The sequence below is a fragment of the Schistocerca nitens genome, chromosome 11, assembly GCF_023898315.1.
Source record: "Schistocerca nitens isolate TAMUIC-IGC-003100 chromosome 11, iqSchNite1.1, whole genome shotgun sequence".
Lineage (NCBI taxonomy): Eukaryota > Metazoa > Arthropoda > Insecta > Orthoptera > Acrididae > Schistocerca > Schistocerca nitens.
In genome coordinates this window covers 80,993,702-81,016,864 of record NC_064624.1, presented here as the reverse complement: position 1 = coordinate 81,016,864, position 23,163 = coordinate 80,993,702, and the positions used below count along the sequence as shown (strand labels likewise).

Genomic DNA, 23,163 nt, shown 5'->3' with positions numbered 1-23,163 from the left:
TCCTCCCCTCTTCTTCTCAGTATTTTCCATGCGTTCTTTTCTTCACTGATTCCATGAAGAGCCTCCTCATTCCTTACCTTATCAGTATACCTAATTTTCAACAGTCTTCTGTAAAGTGTAATGACAGCGGTTATACTGGGTTTTATTCCACGCATCACATGACTGAGGCATTGATTTCATACCTCTATATGGCAGCACCAGGTGTGTAATTGGTCTATATGTATCTGTAGTCTAAGACAGAACATACATAAACAATCATTTCTTTCCTCACTCAGTTTCAATATTCTTTATTTTTACCGAATTCAGTTTGCTACCTACCCCTTAGCTGCTCAACCTACCTATCAGATCTTCAGCGTTCTTCTGTAGCACAACATTTCAAAAGCTTCTATTCCCTTCTTGCCTGAAATGCTTATTGTCCACATTTCACTGCCACAGAAGGCTACATTCCAGACAAATACTTCACAAGGGTCTCCCTAACACAAACTTATAACAGGTGGTTCAAAAAGAGCCTCGGTTTTAGAACGGCTGGTAAATTTTTGTTTGTCAGTTGGTGACATTGTTTTGATTTGTTTCTATTTCCAGGAACATTCCAATTGTTGCCTCAGTTTGAATTTCTCGCATTTCGTGTCTCACCACAGAGCAGTTCACGTGTGCGCAATGTGTGCTAATCGTGAAAATGTTTTATCATATAGGAGAAAGTAATACAGCAACTTTCAGATGACTTTGCACGACTCTAGCACGTAATAAGGTTTGCAGACTTGCAAAAAAGTTCTTTGAGATGGGTTCAACAATAAACCAGAAAAGTCCTCGGCATTGTCGTTCTGGTCGAAGTGAGGAGAACATTGTGGTAGTTTGTGACAGTGTGGCTGTTGGCCCCACGAAATCAATTTCGAACTATTGCACTTAACTTATTCTCCACTATGACCTCGATTACCACTCCTATAAAATTCAGTCGATGCAGCAGCCAAAAGCAACGGATCACCACAAGAGACGACAGTTTGTTGACTGGGTTCTGAGAGGACGGCAGCTTTGCAAACAAAATTGTCTTTAGTGATGACGCACACTTGCACTTAAATGGTTTTGAGAATAAGCAGAACTGCCAGAAAATCCTTGCACGATCCAAGAAAGGGAAATGCTTCTGCAACGATCAACAGTTTGGTATGGCTTTTGGTCAGACAGTGCCGCTGGCCCTTACTTTTTCGAACACGAGACACGGCAAGCTGTGATAGTCAGTGGAGATTGATACTGTACGACGATAAGAGAGTATTGGTGGCCTCATTTGGATGCAATGGATACTGAATTCTTGTCGTGCCCTGTCAAATGACATTATCTGCACACATTGCACAAATATTTCTGGCTGCTCAGGCTCCAGCACACTTCTGAAGAACTCAGACGAATATGTCATAAATAATTCAATTTCTCCACTTGTCACTCCATTTTCTAGCATCCACAGCTGCACTCACTATCTCAAAATAACAATATGTGAACTCAAATGACACAAGTGAACTACAAATAAAAAATAACAATGGATAAATAAGCACATAGCAACCACAACACCAACAAGCAAACCAAAAATGCTGTGAAACTTATGCACCAACCTAATATATCTTTTTTTCAGAAAAGCTTTTCTTGCTTCTGCCACTCTGCATTTTATACCCTAGCTCTACTTTGGCCATCATCAGTTGTCCTGCCGACCAAAGATTCAACTCATCAACTACTGTTAACATCTCAGTTCCTAATCTAATTCCTAAACCATCACATGTCTCTACACTCAATTATCCTTGTTTTACTTTTATTGATATTTATCTAATAACCTCTTCACAAGTTACAATCCATTCCATACAACTGATCTTACAAATTCTTTACCATCTTTGAAAGAACTACAATGTCATCAGCAAACCTTCAAGATATTATTTATTGTCTCTGAACTTTAATTCATTTTTCAGATCTCTTCTCGGTTTCCCTTGCTGCTTGCCGAACATACAGACTGAATAACACCAGGGATACTTTATGACACCCCCTCACTCCCTTATCAACGACTGCTTCCCTTCCACGTCCTTCAACTCCTATAACAACAGTCTGGTTTCTGATCAAGCTGTAGATAATATTTTGCCCCCTGTATTTTATCCCTGATACCTTCAGAATTTCAAAAGGTGTGTTCCAGTCAACCCTGTCGAAAGCTTTCTCTAAATCTAAAAATGATACAACCACAGATTGCCCTTTTATTCTTAGTTAAAGAAATATGCAAATTCTTGTATTGTATTGTATTGTATATTTATTGGTCCTGTGAATCATACCTGTACAGGGGTACAAAATGATACAGGACAAGTCAAATAATTTGCAATGAAGTTTAACAGAAATACTGTTGTATGGTTTTCAATATATAACAGTATAAATCTAAAATATGGGAATAACATTTCACAAATACACAAAAGTTTTACATGCACACATTTCATACTTTCGGCCTTGATAACACAGACACACTCATATATGTAATAGACCACATATAATACACAGATAAATCTACATGTACACATTTCTTATTTTGGGCTTAATTGTATAAACTATTTAAATTCTTCACATATTTACATTGTAGCTAGATATAAATTCATCAACACTATAGTAGCAATTCTGTAGCAAGCAGTCATTCACTGCAGTTTTGAATTTATGCATGCCAGTTATTGCCTTAATTTTTTTAGGTAGTTTATTATACAGTTTTTTCCCTGCTTGCAAGGGTACTTTTTGTTTTAGCGTTGTATGTGAAAACTGCATATGTAAATCTTGATTATTCCTTGTGTTGTATGAATGGATATTTTGGTTTTTTGGAGCAATCTTGCTATTTTCATCTACGGTTTTCCTTATGAACATTATTGTTTCTATGATATATAGGCATGGTAATGGAAGAATATGAAGCTTTTTAAATGAGGATTTGCATGAAGATCGAGGTGCTGAGCCTTCCATGACTCTTATAATTCTTTTTTGTGCAATAAAACAGCTTTTGCTGGGTGGTGAATTTCCCCAGCAAGTTAAACCATATTTGAGAAGAGGTTCTGCTTGGGCATAGTACACATTTTTTATGGCTTGCATTGATGTGCATCCATCAAGAATTTTTATACTAAAACAAATGGTATTTAATTTACTACATACGTGTTGTGTGTGTTTCTGTCATCTTAGGTCATCTTGGATCCAAACTCCCAAAAATTGGGTGCTATTTACAATTTCAAGTCTTTTGCCTAACAGTTCTATGGTTGCAGTTAAAGGCTGTTTATTCTGCACTGTGTGTAGATGCATAGTGTTTGTTTTACGTGTGTTTATTATTAAGTTGTTCATTGCAAACCATTCTGATACATGTGAAGCGCTCTTTTTTATTTCATTTTGGAGCTCTTCTGGGGTCTTTCCTTTGATAAGTATATGTGTATCATCGGCATATTTAATGTACTTATAGTTAGGGCTGGATGGTTCCAGGTCATTTACAAACAGCAAGAACAAGATTGGTCCTAGTACGGAACCTTGCGGCACACCGTATTTAACACACTGTTTTTCTGATTGATAGGAAGTTAAATTTTTTCCTTCTTTGTACAAGACTTCAACTATTTGGTGTCTGTTTTGTAGATATGACTTTAACCACTCATAGGCTGGGCCTCTGACACCAACATTTTCTAGCTTTCTAAGCAACAGACCATGGTTAATGATGTCAAATGCTTTTGAAAGATCTAGGAATATTGCTGCTATGTGTTCTTTTTTATCTAATGCATTTAAAGCTTCATTTAAGAAATTGGTAATAGCTGTCTCAGTGGATTTACATTTTCAGAAACCATGCTGTGTAGCTGAGAAAAGTTTATTTTTTCCAATGAAATCTACGAGTCTTTTATAAAAGATTTTTTCAATTATTTTAGAAAAAAACAGATAGTAGAAAGACTGGCCTATAATTTGTTATATCTTTTTTTTCACCCTTTTTGTACAATGGTTTCACTTTAGATATTTTTAACCTTTCTTGGAAGATTCCCTGCGAAAGTGAACTATTGCATATGTCTACCATGGGCCTAACTACTAAGGGTGCGCATTTTTTAATGATATGGTCTGGTATGTTGTCAGTGCCAGAGGAAAATTTTGATTTTAGCTCCCCTATTGTTTTTAGCATTTCCTGTTCATCTGTTGGGTATAGGAAAAGAGACTTGTTACTAGGGATAATTTTAATCTGATTTGCAGTGACAGCATATTGAAAGTTTTGCTTCACCAGTATCTCAGCTGCCTCAGAGAAATATGAGTTAAAATTTTTTGCGATCTGCTGGGGATCAGATATTACAGAAGTGTTTTCGTTCAGTTTGATATTATGGTATTCTCTCTGTTTTACTCCTGTTTCATGCCTTACAATGCCCCATATAGCTTTCATTTTATTTTGTGCATTTGCTATGAAGGAACTATTTGCCATTCGTTTTGCTTCTTTTATGATTTAGTTAAAATCCTTTTGTAATTCTTGAAATAGGAATCAAATTCTGGGGATGTGGTGTGCTGTCTAGATATTTCATGAAGTAACCTCTTTTTCTTCACAGATATTTGTATCCCTGTTGTGACCCATTTTATTTTCAGATCAATTTTTGTGACTGTCTTTTTATGGAGTGGAACGCAAAGTTCAAAATAATAGCTAAAACTATTTAGGAATTTGTTGAACTTAATCATTTGTACTTCTACATTCATAGATGTCTTCTCAAGTTTCTTTACACAGATAGTTAAGGAAATGTTGTATATTCTGGTCATCATACTTCCTAGATGTAGTAGTTAGACAGTCAGTTGAACTAAACAGTTTTCCTAATTTTATACTAATTTCTTGGGCTGTGTGGCCCCCAGAGCCTGTATAGTGGGTTTGTGTTGTATGTTTCAAGGGCACATTTGTAAATATTTGATCAAGGATTGTGGCTGAGGCTTTTGTGATGTGTGTTGGCGTTTCTATAGTAGCCTTTAAATTGAAAGTTGCTAAGAGGTTCAGTAAAGCAGTTTTTTAATTGGACTCACTTGCAAAGTCAATGTTGAAATCCCCACATATAATTAGTTTTCTATTTTTTTGTGTAGTCTTGTGTAAGATATTTTCAAGGTTCTTTAACATGATGTTAATATTGGCAGTTGGCGCCCTGTATAGACAAATTATAGCAATTTTTTTGTCCGTGATTTCAATTCCATTTACCTCAATATCTTTCTCTATGGATAATTTTTCTACTTACGGCATACATTTAAAATTTATGCTATTTTTAACATAAATGCAACTACCACAATGTTTACACAATTTCTGACAAAAATATCTACCCAATAAAAAATTTGGAATGCATAGCATATGAAGTTTTTCTTTGTCAAGCCAATGTTCAGTGAAACATAATACAGAGGTGTTTTCTAACAAAATTTGAAATTCATTTACTTTGTTGGATAACGATTGTACATTTTGATGAAGTACCGTCAGGTTTGGAGTTAAACACAAGTTCTGAAACTTACTATCATTAGTACTTATATTTATATTGGAATTTCTTCCTGGAAGATATTTTTTATTTTCAATTTTCACTTTTGAATTTTCACCCCCTCCACGTGGTATCAGTTTCCCTCGTTCTTAATGATTTTACAGATGTCTGTAACCATTTTACTGAAATTCGTTGAGCCTAGTCTGTTCAAATGCACGCCATCATTTCCCAAGCATTTGTCACTTAAAAATTTGTTGGGTCAACGAATATTGTGCCAAGTTTGTCGCACTGTTTCCTGATAACACTGTTTATGTTGCTTATATAAGAATTGCTTACTGACCTTCTGTGCAGAATTACACTTATAACCAGTCTTGCAAGGACCAATACCCAAATGGAGTACCCATGGCAGTACCACGGATTTGTTTATACATATGGTCAGACCCACAACAATCTGCATCACATCCTATTCCCCATGCTGAAATGCACTCTCAGCACTGTGTGTCTAGTTGGCACATTGCACAGGAAAAGGTGTGTGTGTGTGTGTGTGTGTGTGTGTTGTGTGTGTGTGTGTCGCGGGAGGGGGGGGGGGGAGGGGGCGGCATGTGCACACTTCTAAATCAACATCTATACTCTGCAAACAACCATGAAGTGAATAGCAGTGAGTACGACCTATTGTACCAGTTATTACAGTTACGTAGTGGATTGTAGTACATTCCTCTAGTCATCATTTGAAGCCAATTTTTGTAATTTTATTACACAACTTTCTCAGGATAGTTTACGTTTATCTTTAAGAGTCTTCCAGTCCAGTTCCTTCAGCATCTCTGTGACACACTCCAATGGATCAAACAAAGTCACACCACTGATTTGTAAGCAATCTTCTTTGTAGGCTGGTTGCACTTCTCCAGTATTTTACCAATAAAGTCTAAAAATGGTTCAAATGGCTCTAAGCACTATAGGACTTAACATCTGAGGTCATCAGTCCCCTAGAACTTAGAACTAATTAAACCTAACTAACCTAAGGACATCACACACATCCGTGCCCGAGGCAGGATTCGAACCTCCGACCGTAGCAGCAGCGCGGTTCCGAACTGAAGCGCCTAGAACCGCTCGGCCACAGCGGCCGTCAAACTGAAGTCTACCACCTGCTTTACCCGTGACTGAACCTATATGATCATTCCATTTCATATCCCTACAGAGTGTTACACCCAGATATTTGTACGAGCTGGCTGATTCCATTTGACTCATTGAAATTATAGTCGTAGTATACTATATTTTTTCATGAAGAGCAAAATTTTGCATTTCTTAACATTTAGAGGAAGTTGTCAATCTCTGCACCACACTGAAATCTTAACAGATCTGACTGAATATTTATGCAACATCTTTCAGACAATGCTTTGTTAAAGATAACTGCATCATCTGCAAACAGTCTGAGTTACTATTCATATTGTCCGCAGAGTCATTAATGAATAGCAAGGATCCCAACACACTACACTGGAGCACAACCGAAATGATGATGACTCTCTGTCCGAGATAACACGCAGCATCCTCTCTACCAAAAAATCCTCAATCCAGTCACAAATTTCACTCGACACCACATACGATTGCATTTTTGATACTAAGAATAGGTGTGATACTGAGTCAAATGCTTTTGGGAAATCGAGAAATACTGCATCTACCTTACTGCCTCGATCAAAAGCTTTCAGTATGTCGTGCGAGAGAAGTGCAAACTGCCTTTCGCACAATTGACGTTTTCGAAATCCGTGCTGGTTGGCATCGAGGAAGTCATTCTGTTCAAGATACCTCATTATGTTTGAGCTCAGAATATGTTCTAAAATTCTACAACAAATGGGTGTCTAGGATTGGATGACAGTTTTATGGATCACTACTTCTACCCTTCTTGTAAACAGGTGTTACCTGTGCTTTCTTCCAACTAGTGCACAGGTTTTTTCCTGTTCGAGGGATCTATAGTAGATAATAGTTAGATGAGGGACTAACTCAGCTGCGAATTCAGTATAGAATCTGATTGGGATTCCATCAGTCGTGGAGCTTTGTATGATTTCGGCCGTTTCTCAACACGAGTAACACTAACACTTATTTCACTCATCTTTACAGTGGTATAAGGATTAAATTTGGGCAGTTCTCCTTTGTAAAGGAACATTGAAAACAGAATTGGGCTTTTCAGCTTTTGCTTTGTTACCCTCAATTTTAATTCTTATCTCGTTCGCTAGGGACCGGACACTAACTCTGGCGCCACTGACAGCCTCGACATATGACCAGAATTTCTTTGGGTTTTGTAAAAGATCATTTGACAATATTCTGCTATGGTAGTCATTGAAGGGTTTATGCATTACACTCTTGACAGCCAAATGCATTTCTTTCAGCATGTCTCTACCTATAGTCCTATGCTTTGTTTTACACCTTTTATATAGTAATCTTCGTTTTCTTCCTCTTTTGTGTGAACCTGTTGACAGCTCAGCATTTACTTAATGATCGGACATTAAGCACGTAAGCGAGAAAACATTTCGAAAAAGTTTGAAACCATGTTCAAAGGTTTTTGGATGTTGCCAAGTGCTCTCATTATCTAACACCAGTGAGTATAGTCTTGCAGATTTGTGCTCTGATTTAAACAAAAGTTAGTTTTTCATGCATCTCAACATTTATGATACAATGTCTCCTGAGCTTCGTCCCGTACAATAATATAATTCCACTGGAAATTCAATGGTATACTGTGATACTGCCTGTTAGCAGTGAAAAAGTTATAAATTAAAACATCATTCCTGATGCTTAAATCTAACTGTATGAACAGCAAAAATGCTGTAAGCAATAAACTTTTTTTCCTATCATCATTTTGTAGTGAGTGTCACCAAGAAAAACTTTTGTAAATGTTTGAAGTTATGTACTAACCCTCCTATTGCAAGATCTTTTTATTTCACTGAGTCCCATTTGGGTCCTAACCACCCTCCCGAAGTAATTTTCACGCAATGCAATGGAGGTATTACAGCTGTTCAATACAACAGCCATCATTCTATTTTCATAAACATTACATTTAAGAAACAAAGAGAGATTTAGACTGGGGTCATAATGACCCAAGTGGTACTCAGAGCAAAAAACCATGAAAAAATTTTAATGTTTTGTAAAAGCAAAATTGAACAAAACACCATTTCGTATAATCGACTCAAAGGCAAAAGGTCATATGTTTTGGAAAAATTGAGTAAGTGGGAGTAGGACTTGCGCACTAAGCCATCTGCGCAAACTTGATCACGTAATAATATGTAGTTCACATGTCCTGGTAATTGAGAATCTCAATGATTTTTGCCAATTTTCAATATACAAGGGTAATCCCAAAAGTAAGGTCTACTATTTTTTTATAAGTGAGCCGTGGTAAAATTTGCTGTTTTGAAGAGTGCGCCGCAGCGCATAGTGTAAAGCAGTCGCCTTCCGTTTCTGGCGGTGGCGCCGCTATGGCAATCGCAGCTTTGGTGTCTCCCTCTGGTGTGAAAGGGGAAAGGTTGCCTGTTCACGTGAATTTAAGGGGCGCTATCAGCTCACCACTGGTGCAGTTGGCCAGGCAGAGTCTGTGAATCTCGGCGAGTCTGGTCAGTTGGTCAGCCGGGTCAGTATGGGGCAGTCAGTGTCTGTCTGTCGTCTGGAGTTTTAGTACGAGTTAGGCCGCCAGTCTGCTCGAGTTGTTCAGGCAATGGACATTGGCAGTCGGATTGATCGGTAGGTTGGTCTCTTCCTGGGGCAGGGATGTCGGGTAGCCTGAGGGCATGCTTCCTCTGCAGGGGTGGGTCCGACCGAGTGTATCGCTTACTCAGTGTCGTGTTAGGCCACCAGTCTGCTCGAGGTTGTTCAGGCAATGAACATTGGCGGTTGGATCGATCGGTTGGTCGGTCGCGCACTGGGACACGAGATGACTTGCCCGTCTTGAGCGTCGGTGCATGTGAGGTCGGCACGTGAGTCCAGTGGGCCGCGCAGTATAGCGAGGGGTAGTGGCTTCGCGGCCGACACGAGAGCAACAGGAGTCAACCCACGACGTCGGTCTGGCCGGTGCGAGCTGCGACGCCGCGAGACGGGAGATCGGTACGCCTTCCTGCGTCCGCTGAAGGGGCTGGCAGCGGACGGTTCGGCAGAGCATTTTGGGGGTGCTGCGCCAGGTCTTCGCCAGACATCGCAGTTTCTTAGAAGTTAAGTGATTGGTGATATGTTGTTTCATTTAACTTGTTAAATTCTACCTGTTTTCTTGATCAGTTTCTCGTCCCCAGCTTGCTCGCTTGTCTCTCGTCTGCATTTGTCTGTCTGTCTGTCTGTCGGTCTGCCGTATGTTAATAGCTGCTTCTGTCATGTTTGTCAGATTCGGTGTTAACAAATTTATAGAATTAAGGTGTAAAGGCCGAATTCCTGAAATATGTTTTTATCTGGCCTATCGTCTTGCAGGTGGTATATATGTAATGTAGAGCATGTTGTACATTTTATGTAAGTCTGAATTTCATGGGTTTTATTTAAATAGTCATTTTTATAAAGTTGCCACCCTTCCAACATAAGAGTCCTTTTAAAAACAAATTGCACTTTTGGTGGCAAATAATTTCTTAGTGTGAGTGTTTGTATCATTTCCATCCCTCTTACGGGGTGCATAGTTAATGTGTTTGTGTGAGTTGTTAAAATGTTTAGTTTAAAGTAATCTGGTGAGTTGCAGATTTGCACCAGTGTAGTCTTTCAGAGGTTGTTGTGAGCGGTCGTGACTACGGCCGTGTTCAAAGGGAGCGGCAAGCTTCTCAGCCCGAAGGCTCATACTGTCAATATTGTTCTTTCTGCCTCTAAATAAAATTGTAATTTGATATTTCGAGGGTGCTTTTCTGCTTATAAATTTTAAATCTGTTTTGAAAAGGCTTTTATGAATATAAAATTCCCATTTGTTAAAGGTAATTTCATTTTCATCAGTTACTCCCTGGCAACTACTTCCACACTCATCTAGTGTGATTAAATGTGTCAATGTTCTTGATGAATTGTTAGTAAATAAAGTAAATTCTTTCAGAAAAGATTTTGAAAGTAAATTCACGGTTCAATAAGTACAGAAGTCTGTTTGTGTGGCAGTTGGTCACACTGTTATGAAGAGTGCTTCACACGCTGTGTGTAAACATGCACACGCCACGCTGAGGCGCTCAGTCTCAGCTTGGCAGCCGTCGAGAATGGAGCTCCTGTTGGATGTTACCGCCAAGTGTGAATTGCGCACAGTTATTCAGTTTTTGAATGCAAAGGGCACTGCGCCAACTGAAATTCGTCACCAATTGACGCAAGTGTATAGTGAGTCGTGCATTGATGTCAAAAATGTTTGCAAGTCGTGTACAGAGTTTGCGGCTGGTCGGACCGAAATTCACGACGAACAAAGGAGCGAGAGACCGTCAACTTCTGAGGAGACAGTGTTGAAGGTTGAGCAAAGCATGCGTGAAGATCGGCGGATCACCCTGGATGATCTCTGACATTGGTTCCTGAGGTTTCCCGAAGCACCGCTCACAGAATTTTAATGGAAACATTGAACTACCGGAAGGTGTGCGCAAGATGGGTGCCACGGATGCTGACTGAGGACCACGTGCGGCAACAAGTTGATGCTTCCCGCGCATTTCTTCACTGCCTTGTAGCCGAACGGGACAACTTTCTGGACTCAACTGTCACGGGTGGCGAAACCTGGACATACTACTTTACACCTGAGACGGAGCAACAATCACGCCAGTGGCGCCGTCCTTCTTCGCCAAAGCCGCGGAAATTCAAACAAACACAGTCTGCAGGTAAAGTTATGACAACCGTTTTTTGGGATCGGAAAGGGGTATTGTTGGTTGACTTTATGCCCACTGCGATCACAATTAACGCTGACAGTTACTGTGAGACTCTGAAAAAACTCAAACGGGCAATTCAGAACTGGAGAAGAGGAATGTTGAGCAAGGGCGTACACATTCTCCATGACAACGCTCGCCCACATATTGCTCGGCAAACCGTTGCTCTCCTGCAACAGTTTCAGTGGAACACAATCACCCACCCACCCTATAGTCCTGACTTGGCACCCAGTGACTAGCACCTGTTCTGTAAGTTAAAAGAACATTTGGCCGGAAAGTGATTCAGCTCCGACGACGAGGTGAAAGAAGAGGTTCATAACTTTCTGAACAGCATGGCGGCGAGCTGCTATGACATGGGCATACAAAAACTGCCACAGGATCTACAAAAATGGTGGATGCTGAAAAATAGCTAAATGTTTAAGCTGTAAACTGATGTAAACGATTGTAGAAATAAACAGGTCTATGTACTTATAAAAAAATAGGAGACCTTACTTTTGGGATTACCGTCATAGATACTGACAAGATATTGGTCCCGGTAATTCCACAACCATGTCAAAATCTCTACAGTAGTTCCTCGGACTAAACCAGACATGCAAAAAGAAGCGAACAGGGACTTTCAGTTTACATACGTAGATATATAAAATTTAATAAAATATTTTTTTATGCAGTCAATAAAATATGAGTACAACTTACATTTTAAGTCTGCATGCATCAATGTTCATCTATTATGTTTCTGATGGATGATGAATGCAATGCATGCTCTAATGGCAAAAAGATATTTTTTATGTGATATCATTACAATTTAACAATTTTCGATTTTTTTTACTTTACTTGTACTCTGAAACATTATTTCTTTCCAAATTTCATTCTATGTCAATGAGAAGTAGCCTACAGGTTTTGATGAGTGGGTTTGAGAGTTTAAAAATATGTGGCATAAATGGCCGAATCTTTTGACTGAACTGACTAAGAAACGTAAATGTTTTTCACTGCCAAAGTATCACAGACTGTAGTACATAACATAAATCTGAGCTAAATACGCCAACTTGTTCCAGAGGAAAGTGGGTATTACCACACAGACAGACCAACAGATGGATAAAAACTGAAAAAATGTTCTTTTGATATGTACAAATTAACAATTTTCGGATTTTTTCCTTTACTTGTACCATGAAACCTTGCTTCTTTCCAAATTTCATGATTCTAGAAATGGGAGGTACCTTACAGGTTATGATGAGTGAGTTTTCTGGTATCAAAAGAGTGGCATAAATGGCCGTATCTTTTGATTGAACAGACTCAGAAGTGTAAAATTTTTATACTGCCAAGGGACCATAGACGTCAACATATGACACAAATCTGAACTTGGTGCATCTACACGTTACCAAGGAAAAAATGTTTTAACAGTCTGATGGATGGACAGCAAAGCAATCCTATAAGGGTTCCATTTTTATAAACTGAGGCACATAATACTAAAAGTACTTTTGGAGAGAGAGAGGGAGAGAGAGAGAGAGAGAGTGTGTGTGTGAGTGTGTGTGTGTGTGTGTGTGTGTGGTCATACTGACCCCAATGGTAGTACAAGGTTTAAGTATGTTGGAAGTTACTAAGTGTCCTCATTCTCAAATACTAGGCGAATATACTCCACGTATTTGCATGCCATGAGTTACACTGCCTGAAGACATACATACAACGTATAATTGTAATACTTGTCTGACTGTATTAAACCTGTAACATAAGTCTACAGGTACGAACCTGTTGAGCAAACTATGAAAGAGTTTTAAATTCAGTCAAATTTTGTTCCCTCTGAAGGCTGTTAGATAATCTGCAACTCGTCCAGGTTACTGAACCCTGGGTTAGTCATTTAGTAATAAACATGGCTAGTTTGGAAAGTAAGTTCAGTTTCGATTTTTCTCCACGGCACTGCTACGGTCACAGTTCCGCTCGTGTGCAGTAATATCTCTGGTTCAAGCAGAACAAAATTATGCCATTTCGAGCTCATTCTGTGTTGTGTGTCATTTGTAGTGATTGTTTATAATTGCATCATTGGTCAAAAATGCCACTGCGTGTGAACTGATATCTGCGATTCACTTTCTGAATGCTAAGAATGTTAAAGCAAATGACATTCGTTGACAAATCTGCGAACTTTACGGAGAAAAATGCAATGAGTGCTCCAGTGGTGAGAATATGGGTCTGACAATTTAAGGATGGGCGTGTAAAAAACATCTTTGGTTTACGATTAATGCTACTGTGTTTCAACCAATTTCACAAACTGTAAATTATAGGATTGTTCTGAAAAACTGGGTTTTCATAAACTAGGCACATGAGGCACATGTTGGGTGCCTAAACTTCTTAGTGAACAACACAAACAGCAACGGATCGGTAGCAAACTTGATTTTTTCACACTGTACAATGATGATGGTGAGAAATTTTTATCCCAGATAGTCATTGGGGATGAAACTTGGGTCGCTTATGGCAACCACAAAACAAAACGGCAATTGATGGAATGGAGACGCATTTCTCCCCAGAAAAGGTTAAACCCGAGAAACTCTTGACACCTCAAAAGGTCACGTGGACAGGGCTTAGGGACAGACAAAGCATTTCACCAACTGCTTTTTTACTATGAGGTGAAGCAATCAATAAGGATGTTTCTTGCAAGAAGCTTAAGAAACATACAGAACGAGAGCCGAGAAATGGTCCCGAAAGGTGTGGTTTTCATTCACGACAATGTTCAACCACACACTGTGAATGTGACAGAACGATTCCTTCAGAGCTTTGGCAGGAACGTTTTTGGCCATCCTCTGTTCAGTCCTGACCTCGCTCCTAGTGATTTTCATTTCTTCCGGCACCTGAAGTCATTCCTCGGTGGTAAGCACTTCGACAATGATGAAGAGGTAAAAGAACACGTTACACTGTGGTGAGGAAATTATGTGACAATACTTATATCATGCTATGAGAAACGCCTGGAAAACTACAGGGGCTATGTTGAAAACCAGTGTAAGTGATAGATTTTTGTGAAATAAATTGCTGTCTTTATCTGTATTCGATTTCCTTTTTATTACCAAATCGAACTTACTTTCCGAACTACCCTCGTAGAGAGAACAGCAGATCCATTCCTCCCTCCCAACTCCATTCTTCGACAATGAGCAGTAGAATAAATATTGAGAGGCCTACATCAGCATGTGGGTTCAATTCGATCTAACTTAAACGTCATGGTGCCACTACATGGGATATGGAGTGTAAAAAATATTTTGGATTACTCATCACTGGTGTAGTTTAATGTAAACATGTTTACCAATACTCTTGACCACAGGAAACTGTTACATACAAGGGTTGTTCATTAAATAATGTCCCATAATTTTGTCTCATAATCTCTTTCAAATTCTGAAGGTGGCAGGGGTAAAATACAGGGAGCAAAAGGCTATTTACAATTTGTACAGAAACCAGATGGCAGTTATAAGAGTCGAGGGGCCTGAAAGGGAAGCAGTCGTCGGGAAGGGAGTGAGACAGGGTTGTAGCCTCTCCCCGATGCTATTCAATCTGTATACTGAGCAAGCAGTAAAGGAAATGAAAGAAAAGTTCGGAGTAGGTATTAAAATCCATGGAGAAGAAATAAAAACTTTTGGGGTTCGCCGATGACATTGTAATTCTGTCAGAGACAGCAAAGGACTTGAAAGAGCAGTTGAACGGTATGGACAGTGTCTTGAAAGGAGGGTATAGGATGAACATCAACAAAAGCAAAATGAGAATAATGGAATGTAGTCGAATTAAGTTGGGTGATGGTGAGGGAATTAGATTACGAAATGAGACACTTAAAGTGGTAAAGGAGTTTTGCTATTTGGGGAGCAAAATAACTGATGATGATCGAAGTAGAGAGGATATAAAATGTAGACTGGGAATGGCAAGGAAAGCGTTTCTGAAGAAGATAAATTTGTTAACATCGAGTATTGATTTAAGTGTCAGGAAGTCGTTTCTCAAAGTATTTGTATGAAGCGTAGCCATGTATGGAAGTGAAACATGGACGATAAATAGTTTGGACAAGAAGAGAATAGAAGCTTCTGAAATGTGGTGCTACAGAGGAATGCTGAAGATTAGATGGGTAGATCACGTAACTAATGAGGAGGTATTGAATAGAATTGGGGAGAAGAGAAGTTTGTGGCACAACTTGACTAGAAGAAGGGATCGGTTGGTAGGACATGTTCTGAGGCATCAAGGGATCACCAATTTAGCACTAGAGGGCAGCGTGGAGGGTAAAAATTGTAGAGGGAGACCAAGAGATGAATACGCTAAACATTCAGAAGGATGTAGGCTTCAGTAGGTACTGGGAGATGAAGAAGGTCACACAGGATAGAGTAGCATGGAGAGCTGAATCAAACCAGTCTCAGGACTGAAGACCACAACAACAACAATGTATTTAACCTTAAGAGTTAGAATTTGATGACTATACCAATCAACATTTCTTTTACATGTGACAATATTATGAAAAGGATAGATTGCTACTCACCATATAGGCCTAGTGGAGATGTTGAGTTGCAGACAGGCACAAGAAAAAGACTGTTAAACAAGAAAGCTATCAGCCAAAAGGCCTCCTCCTGAATTAGGCAAAAGACACACACACACACACACACACACACACACACACACACACACTTCCTTTTTGTTTCCTCCTCAAAATGATGCACTCAGGTTTCGACACTTTTAACAAGCCATGGCGCAAAGGCAGCCCCAATGGCCTCAAATTATTCCAATATTTCAGACAAAATAGCTTTTCTTTGAATTTTGGGAAATAAGGAAGCGTCCGATTCCGCCCATCTGCTTTGACCCATGACGTCACAAATATGGCAGAAACGACCATAAACCACGATTCCAATATGGCACATATAAAGTCGTTACGTACACATTATGACGAAAATACATCGAAAAACAAACACACACACGTTCCACAAAAAGCCTAATGACACTAACAGGACAAGTGCGAGAAATAGGGGGTTTTTGGGTGGAGACAAACTAAATATAAACAAATTTAAGACACCCACCCCCATACAAAACCACACAAAACGACGAAAAAAACCGACATCACAAAACTTCCCAAATACCACAAAACACAATATCATCTGGAATCGGACCCTTCCCTTGACCTATATAGCTCAACAGCAGCTCCCGATCCAATAAACTGGGATCGAACACTTCCCTTGACCTATATAGCTCAACAGCCGCTCCCGATCTCATAAATTGGGATCGAACACTTCCCTTGACCTATATAGCTCAAAAACATCTCCCGATACCAATACCAACATTCACAGCCACACATTGGGATCGAACACTTCCCTTGACCTGTTATCCTTACAACATCTCCACATACAGCCGTCCCTGGTCCGAGACGCCAGAACTTTAAGTAAGCCTCATTTCTTGACGACATACTGAACACTTCACAACTTCATCCAAAAATCTGAATACTTGAAGAAATTTTATTAGAGACAACGCACTGTCCCCCATCATAGCCGACAACTGAAAACTGTTGACCCTGTCAGTCATATCCATACCCACTAAAGACATAAAAAAAGCAATTTACCAAAATTCACACACAACGCCACACTCGTAAACTAAACCAAAACATCACCTAACACACCACCAGAGAGCACCACCGATCGCATCAAAATGACACCTACAAACACGCCACTCTCACAAACTAAATACCGCGCTGTCGTGACTTCACACACCACAACAGCCTTACATCACGAATCAAAGCCGACGGGTGGGATCGGACGCTTCGGTCGACCCGAATTTTATGGTCTGTTGTGAGCATTTGATGAACCAAACAGGCTCACCTTTGAATATCCGATAGTCTCAGCTGTAGTGTAAACACCAATGAGCCAAAACATTACGACCACTGCCACTGTGAGGTCGGATCTCACCTGGTGGCGTTGAGGGCACACGACGTGGTAACAACAGTACGTAAGCTGAGCAGACATGGACAGGGGATCACCCTAGTGAACATATAGGCTGCAAATGGGGAAATCCATTGAGATAAGCAACTTTGATAAAGGGCAGATTATTATTCTGCAGAGTGCGTGAACAAGTATCTCAAAAACGGCAAAACTGGTCAAATGTTCACGTGCTACTGTCGTGAGCATCTACGGAAAGAGGTAGAAGCGCAGTGAAACTACTACTAGGTTGGACACCCACGACTTTTCACAGAATGTGGGGTTCAGAGGCTTGTCTGCTCTGCAAAGTAGGATAGACGGTGACCTGTGGCGTCTCTGCTGAAAGTGCACAATACTGGTGCACGCACAAGTGTTTCGGAGCACACAGTTCGTCGTACGTTATCTGACGTGGAGCTCCACAGCAGGCCACTCCTACATGTTCAACTGTCAATCAATGGAAACGTTTCAGCTCTTCAGGTGAATCACATTTTTACTACACTAGGTTGACGGTCACATACACAAACACTGTCATCGAGATGAATGGCGACTCAAAACGTGCAGTGCACGACGTACGCAGGCTGGTGAGAACAGTATTATGCTATGGGAGACATTTTCCTGTGCGTGCACGGGACTTGTGGTACTAATCGAAGACACGCTGACAGCTGTGAACCACCTGCATCCCTTCGTGCTTGACGTCTTCCCTGACGACAATGTCACCTTTCAGCAGTTTAATTGTCCGTTTCTTGGAGCGAGAACTGCACTACACTTCAGTGGTCTGAGGTGAACTATCGTGAACTCACGTTGATGTCTCTGTGACCAGATTCACCTGATGTAAATCCTATGAAACCCATCCAGACCACTAATGGGTGCCATCATTGCGTACGCAAATCAGCAGCCAATTATTTACACAAATTACGTGACCTGTGCATACATATCTAATGCCACATACATACACAAACCTACCAACAAACTGTCAGATCAAGAATGAGATTTTCACTCTGCAGCAGAGTGTGCGCTGATATGAAACTTCCTGGCAGATTAAAACTGTGTGCCCGACCGAGACTCGAACTCGGGACCTATGCCTTCCGCGGTGATCTACCAACTGAGCTACCGAAGCATGACTCACGCCCGGTCCTCACAGATTTACTTCTGCCAGTATCTCGTCTCCTACCTTCCAAACTTTACAGGAGCTCTCTTGCAAACCTTGCAGAACTAGCACTCCTGAAAGAAAGGATACTGCGAAGACATGGCTTAGCCACAGCCTCGGGGATGTTTCCAGAATGAGATTTTCACTCTGCAGCGGAGTGTGTGCTGATAGGAAACTTCCTGGCAGATTAAAACTGTGTGCCCGACCGAGACTCGAACTCGGGACCTTTGCCTTTCGCGGGCAAGTGCTCTACCAACTGAGCTACTGAAGCTCGACCCACGCCCGGTACTCACAGTATTCAGGAGTGCTAGTTCTGCAAGGTTTGCAAGAGAGCTTCTATAAAGTTTGGAAGGTAGGAGATGAGGTACTGGCAGAAGTAAAGCTGTGAGTACCGGGCGTGAGTCGTGCTTCGGTAGCTCAGTTGGTAGAGCACTTGCCCGCGAAAGGCAAAGGTCCCGAGTTCGAGTCTCGGTCAGGCACACAGTTTTAATCTGCAAGGAAGTTTCAAACTGACAGATCCCTGATACGCAGAATAAGTTATGTATTTAATTCCAAAGACGGGAAAACAAGCTATTAAGCAGGTGGCCATAATGTTTTGGCTCATCAGTGTACACTTCAATGATCTCCGGTATCTGCAGAGGCAACTGTCAAGATAAGATGATGCGGCATCCACACGATTCACCATGCTGGGTGCAGTGGCTGTGGCAGGACGCCCCGAATGTGGCTGATCTTGGAATTCAATTTCTGCACTGCCTCAGACTAACTCTCTTAAATCATTGGGAAAAAGCACTCCCGTCGACAGCATCATTACCGTACACTGCACACAAATTTCAATGGGTGATCACTGTGCTTGTCAAAACACACCAGTTACATTCGCCCTTACTAGTGCTGAGCATCCTACCAGATAACTTAATAACAACACCTGGTGGTTACTGTAAATATATGTGTACAATGTGTTAAGAAAAAAAAATATGTTATAGATGATCCGAGAGCATCAACGAAAGGAAAAAAGAAAAACTACAGATGGTGAGCGTGTGCGACATCAGCGATGCACCAACTCGCCATAACTTGGTCCGTAGATGATGCCTGAGTGATACACAGCAACTGGTCGCTGTCTTAGATGACCGGCAGCATCAATGAATAATTAATTAATTGTTAAAAGTTGGCGTGGCGCTGCATGTTCGTTCGTGAAAATGATTCCTATTGTATGGTGTGTGGTAGTCTTTGATGGCCCACGTGCACTTACATGAATAAAAGTGTTCTGAAATACCTAGAGACAATAAATTCAAGTTTTCTTGGATTAACAGACAAGAAGAGAATAGAAGCTTTCGAAATGTGCTGCTACAGAAGAATGCTGAAGATTAGATAGGTAGATCACATAACTAATGAGGAGGTATTGAATAGAGTTTGTGGCACAACTTGACTAGAAGAAGGGATCGGTTGGTAGGGCATGTTCTGACGCATCAAGGGATCACCAATTTAGTGTTGGAGGGGAGTGTGAAGGGTAAAAATTGTAGAGGCAGACCAAGAGATGAATACACTAAGCAGATTCAGAAGGATGTAGGCTGCAGTAGGTACTGGGAGATGAAGAAGCTTGCACAGGATAGAGTAGCATGGAGAGCTGCATCAAACCAGTCTCAGGACTGAAGACCACAACAACAACAACAACAACAACAACAACAGAAACCTTACATGTATTCAATTAGTAGCTGGTGTGTGTGCATATATATTTTGCGAGAAAAGCAATCTTAATAATGCTTTGCAGGACACAAGTATACAATGATATTTGTAAGTGTTGCCTGATCAAAAAGATTCATCAATCAAGTCAATCTACGTTAAATATACAGAGGTTAGGTATGTTAAACAGTTAAAACGATTTCATTGATGGAAAGAGTGTCCTAAGAAAGCTTAGTCTGAATGGAAGTTGTCAAAATTTATTACAGAAAAGTTAACGATTACATAGAAAACAGAGAATGGTACATCTGTGGAGTACATGACGTCGTGTTACTTACATAGCAACGCTGGGCTAAGCGGAAAGAGATTTAGTGGCAGCATAAACTATATTACTTGTTATCTGTATTGGGGGAAGAGTCTTAATACAAACTGGTCATAACACGGCGATACATGGAATAGAACTTTTGTAAGTAATTGAAAAGTTACGAGACTTTACCAGAGATAATATACTGCATTGTGAAAATTTTGTTGTGTGGGGAGAAGAATTGCAAGCTATATGCAACATTTATCTTGACTTAATAAAAACAGGTACTGTATTTAAAGAGGTTTGATGCTTTGATTCGACCCATAGTACGATAACGGGAATTGGTAGCAAAATTGGCCTATCTCGTAAGTACTGCTTGATATTGGTGGTCATTGTCATTAGAATGTTTGGATGTGTCTATTCGTAGTATAGTAAGGATGCTGTCTGCCATTATTCGATATTTGAGCCGGGTATATCGTCAGTGGTTGAGGTTGCTGCAGTAGTAATTATACCAAGGTTGATCTGTCTTCAATCTGTCCCTTGACAGTGTGATTACAGTATGTGGCAGAGTTGAATAGTGGGACAGCATTGTCTCAATCAACTTGTGGACGGTCAGCCAGGTAGGATCTGAGTGCCTTGGAGTGCAAAGGATTGGACAACATGGCACTAAACGCTACGCTGAAGCAAGTTTTGATTTCACAGGTGTCCGCTTTTGAGAAAGACTGCTTTCATTTGGGTTACTAATTGGTTTTGTATTTCACAGTAAAGCAACATTTTTAGTTTAATAAGCCTTATTCTTTCTTTCTCTGCGCCCCTTTAATCTAAACCTAGACCCATTTGCAGATGTGTATGTGGTGTATACGTCTTTATAGAGTATTTAAAAATGAAGTTATGAAAGGAATGAAGTGCAGCAACAATAAAGATATCAACACATTGCCATCTGAGACGATACAGTAATTTGAGATAATACAGAGAAAGAAGTCCAGAAGAGACTGGCCATCTGGAATGTCCATCTAAGACCACGTGGATTAACAGTAACTAAATCAAATAAGGCTGCAATGTTAATCAACAGACAGAACAAGAATTGGACAAAGGGCTGGAAGTTACACAGCTCGAAGCAGACCAGCAAACAAATATCTTGGATGCATCATTTCAAGTGATAACAGGATATCACACAAGGTGAACATCCAAATGCAAAAAACACATTTGGAGTCTACTCTGGAATGAAAAAGCCCCCTAAGATCAAAACAGACACTACTTCAGTCTAATTCCCATAGTGATCAGAGCCATTTGAACTACTTCAGTCTAACAAGCTAAAGGCCTACAAATCTGCAGAACAACTAAACAGGCTGAGAAAAAACTAAAAGCCACAGAAATGATGTTCTTACAAACTATGGTCCAGAAAACTAGCAAGGATAGTACAAGAAATGAAAAAAATAAAGGAAGAAGCTGGAGTGTAATATCCTTGAAAGAAAAAGTGGCAAGAGTCCATTTGACATGGTCTGGCAGTGTCAGACAAACGGACAAGGGAAAGATATCAAAATAATGGCTACACACATGTGTGATTGGAAGAAATTGGTAGGAAGGGCAAGGAAGAGATGGCTGTACCATGTGAAGGAAGATACATGAGGAAGGGAATTCAAGTAAACAATGTCCTCGCAACTGGAGTGGAAAACCGATGATGATGATAATGATGATGATGATGATGATGATGATGATGATTTGTGATTCATGTTGGAACATATAATTTCATAACTTTAACAATAAGCCCTTGTTATAAACAATTAAAAAAGCACTCCGTCTTCAGGCCACGAGTGGCCTACCGGGACCATCCGACCGCCGTGTCATCCTCGGTGGAGGATGCAGATAAGGGGGGGGGGGGGGCAGCACTCCACTCTCCCGGCCGTAAGATGGTATTCTTGACCAAAGCCGCTACTATTCTGTCGAGTAACTCCTCAACTGGCATCACGAGACCGAGTGCACCCCGAAAAATGGCAACAGCGCATGGCAGCCTGGACGGTCACCCATCCAAGTGCCAACTGTGCCCGACAGCGCTTAACTTTGGTGATCTCACGGGAACCGGTGTATCCACTGCGGCAAGGCCGTTGTCATAAACAGTAAAACTAGGGTGAATACAGAATGAATTTCAAAATCAACATGTAATTTTAAATATATAAATAATACTTGAAATATACACAGCCCAGACACATTAATACGACCACCGCCTATGTTCGATGTCAACGAGCAATAACCATCCGCAGACAGCCGATGGCAGCACTAGCAGTGGAGGATATGTATAAAGTATGTTGTGGGGGAAGGGGAGGACGCAGAAAACAGTGCAGTCATTGTCGTAATGCAGAAACGGAGCAATTTATCTGATGTCTGAAAGGACATGATCACTGGTTTTCAGGCTAAGGGTGAAAGTATTTCCGAAACAGCTAAGTTTGTAAACTGTTCATGTGCCGCCATCTTTAAAGTATACCATGTGTGGCAAATGACACTTTGCAAAACTGGTGCCGAAGCAACTGTGGTGCACCACGGGCCACGGACAACAGTGGCGATCAACAGCTGTGGAGATGTTTACGGGTGAAAAGATGTGCAACTGTCGAGCAACTGACAACGCATTTGGAACGTGGGGCTTCCAACAGTCGTCATCATCATCATCATCATCATCATCATCATTTAAGACTGATTATGCCTTTCAGTGTTCAGTCTGGAGCATAGTCCCCTTTATAAAATTCCTCCAGGACCCCCTATTCAATGCTAACATTGGTGCCTCTTCTGATGTTAAGCCTATTACTTCAAAATCATTCTTAACCGAATCCAGGTACCTTCTCCTTGGTCTACC

At 40.5% G+C, this 23,163-nt stretch overlaps 1 protein-coding gene and 1 pseudogene across 1 annotated transcript in view; both read right to left on the bottom strand.

The window, feature by feature from the left end:
• LOC126212949 (cation-dependent mannose-6-phosphate receptor-like) overlaps positions 1–23,163 on the bottom strand; it is a 125,522-nt gene that overhangs the window by 98,343 nt on the left and 4,016 nt on the right. The gene's annotated exons all lie outside the window — the stretch shown is intronic.
• Positions 22,308–22,425, bottom strand: LOC126214116 (5S ribosomal RNA; annotated as a pseudogene).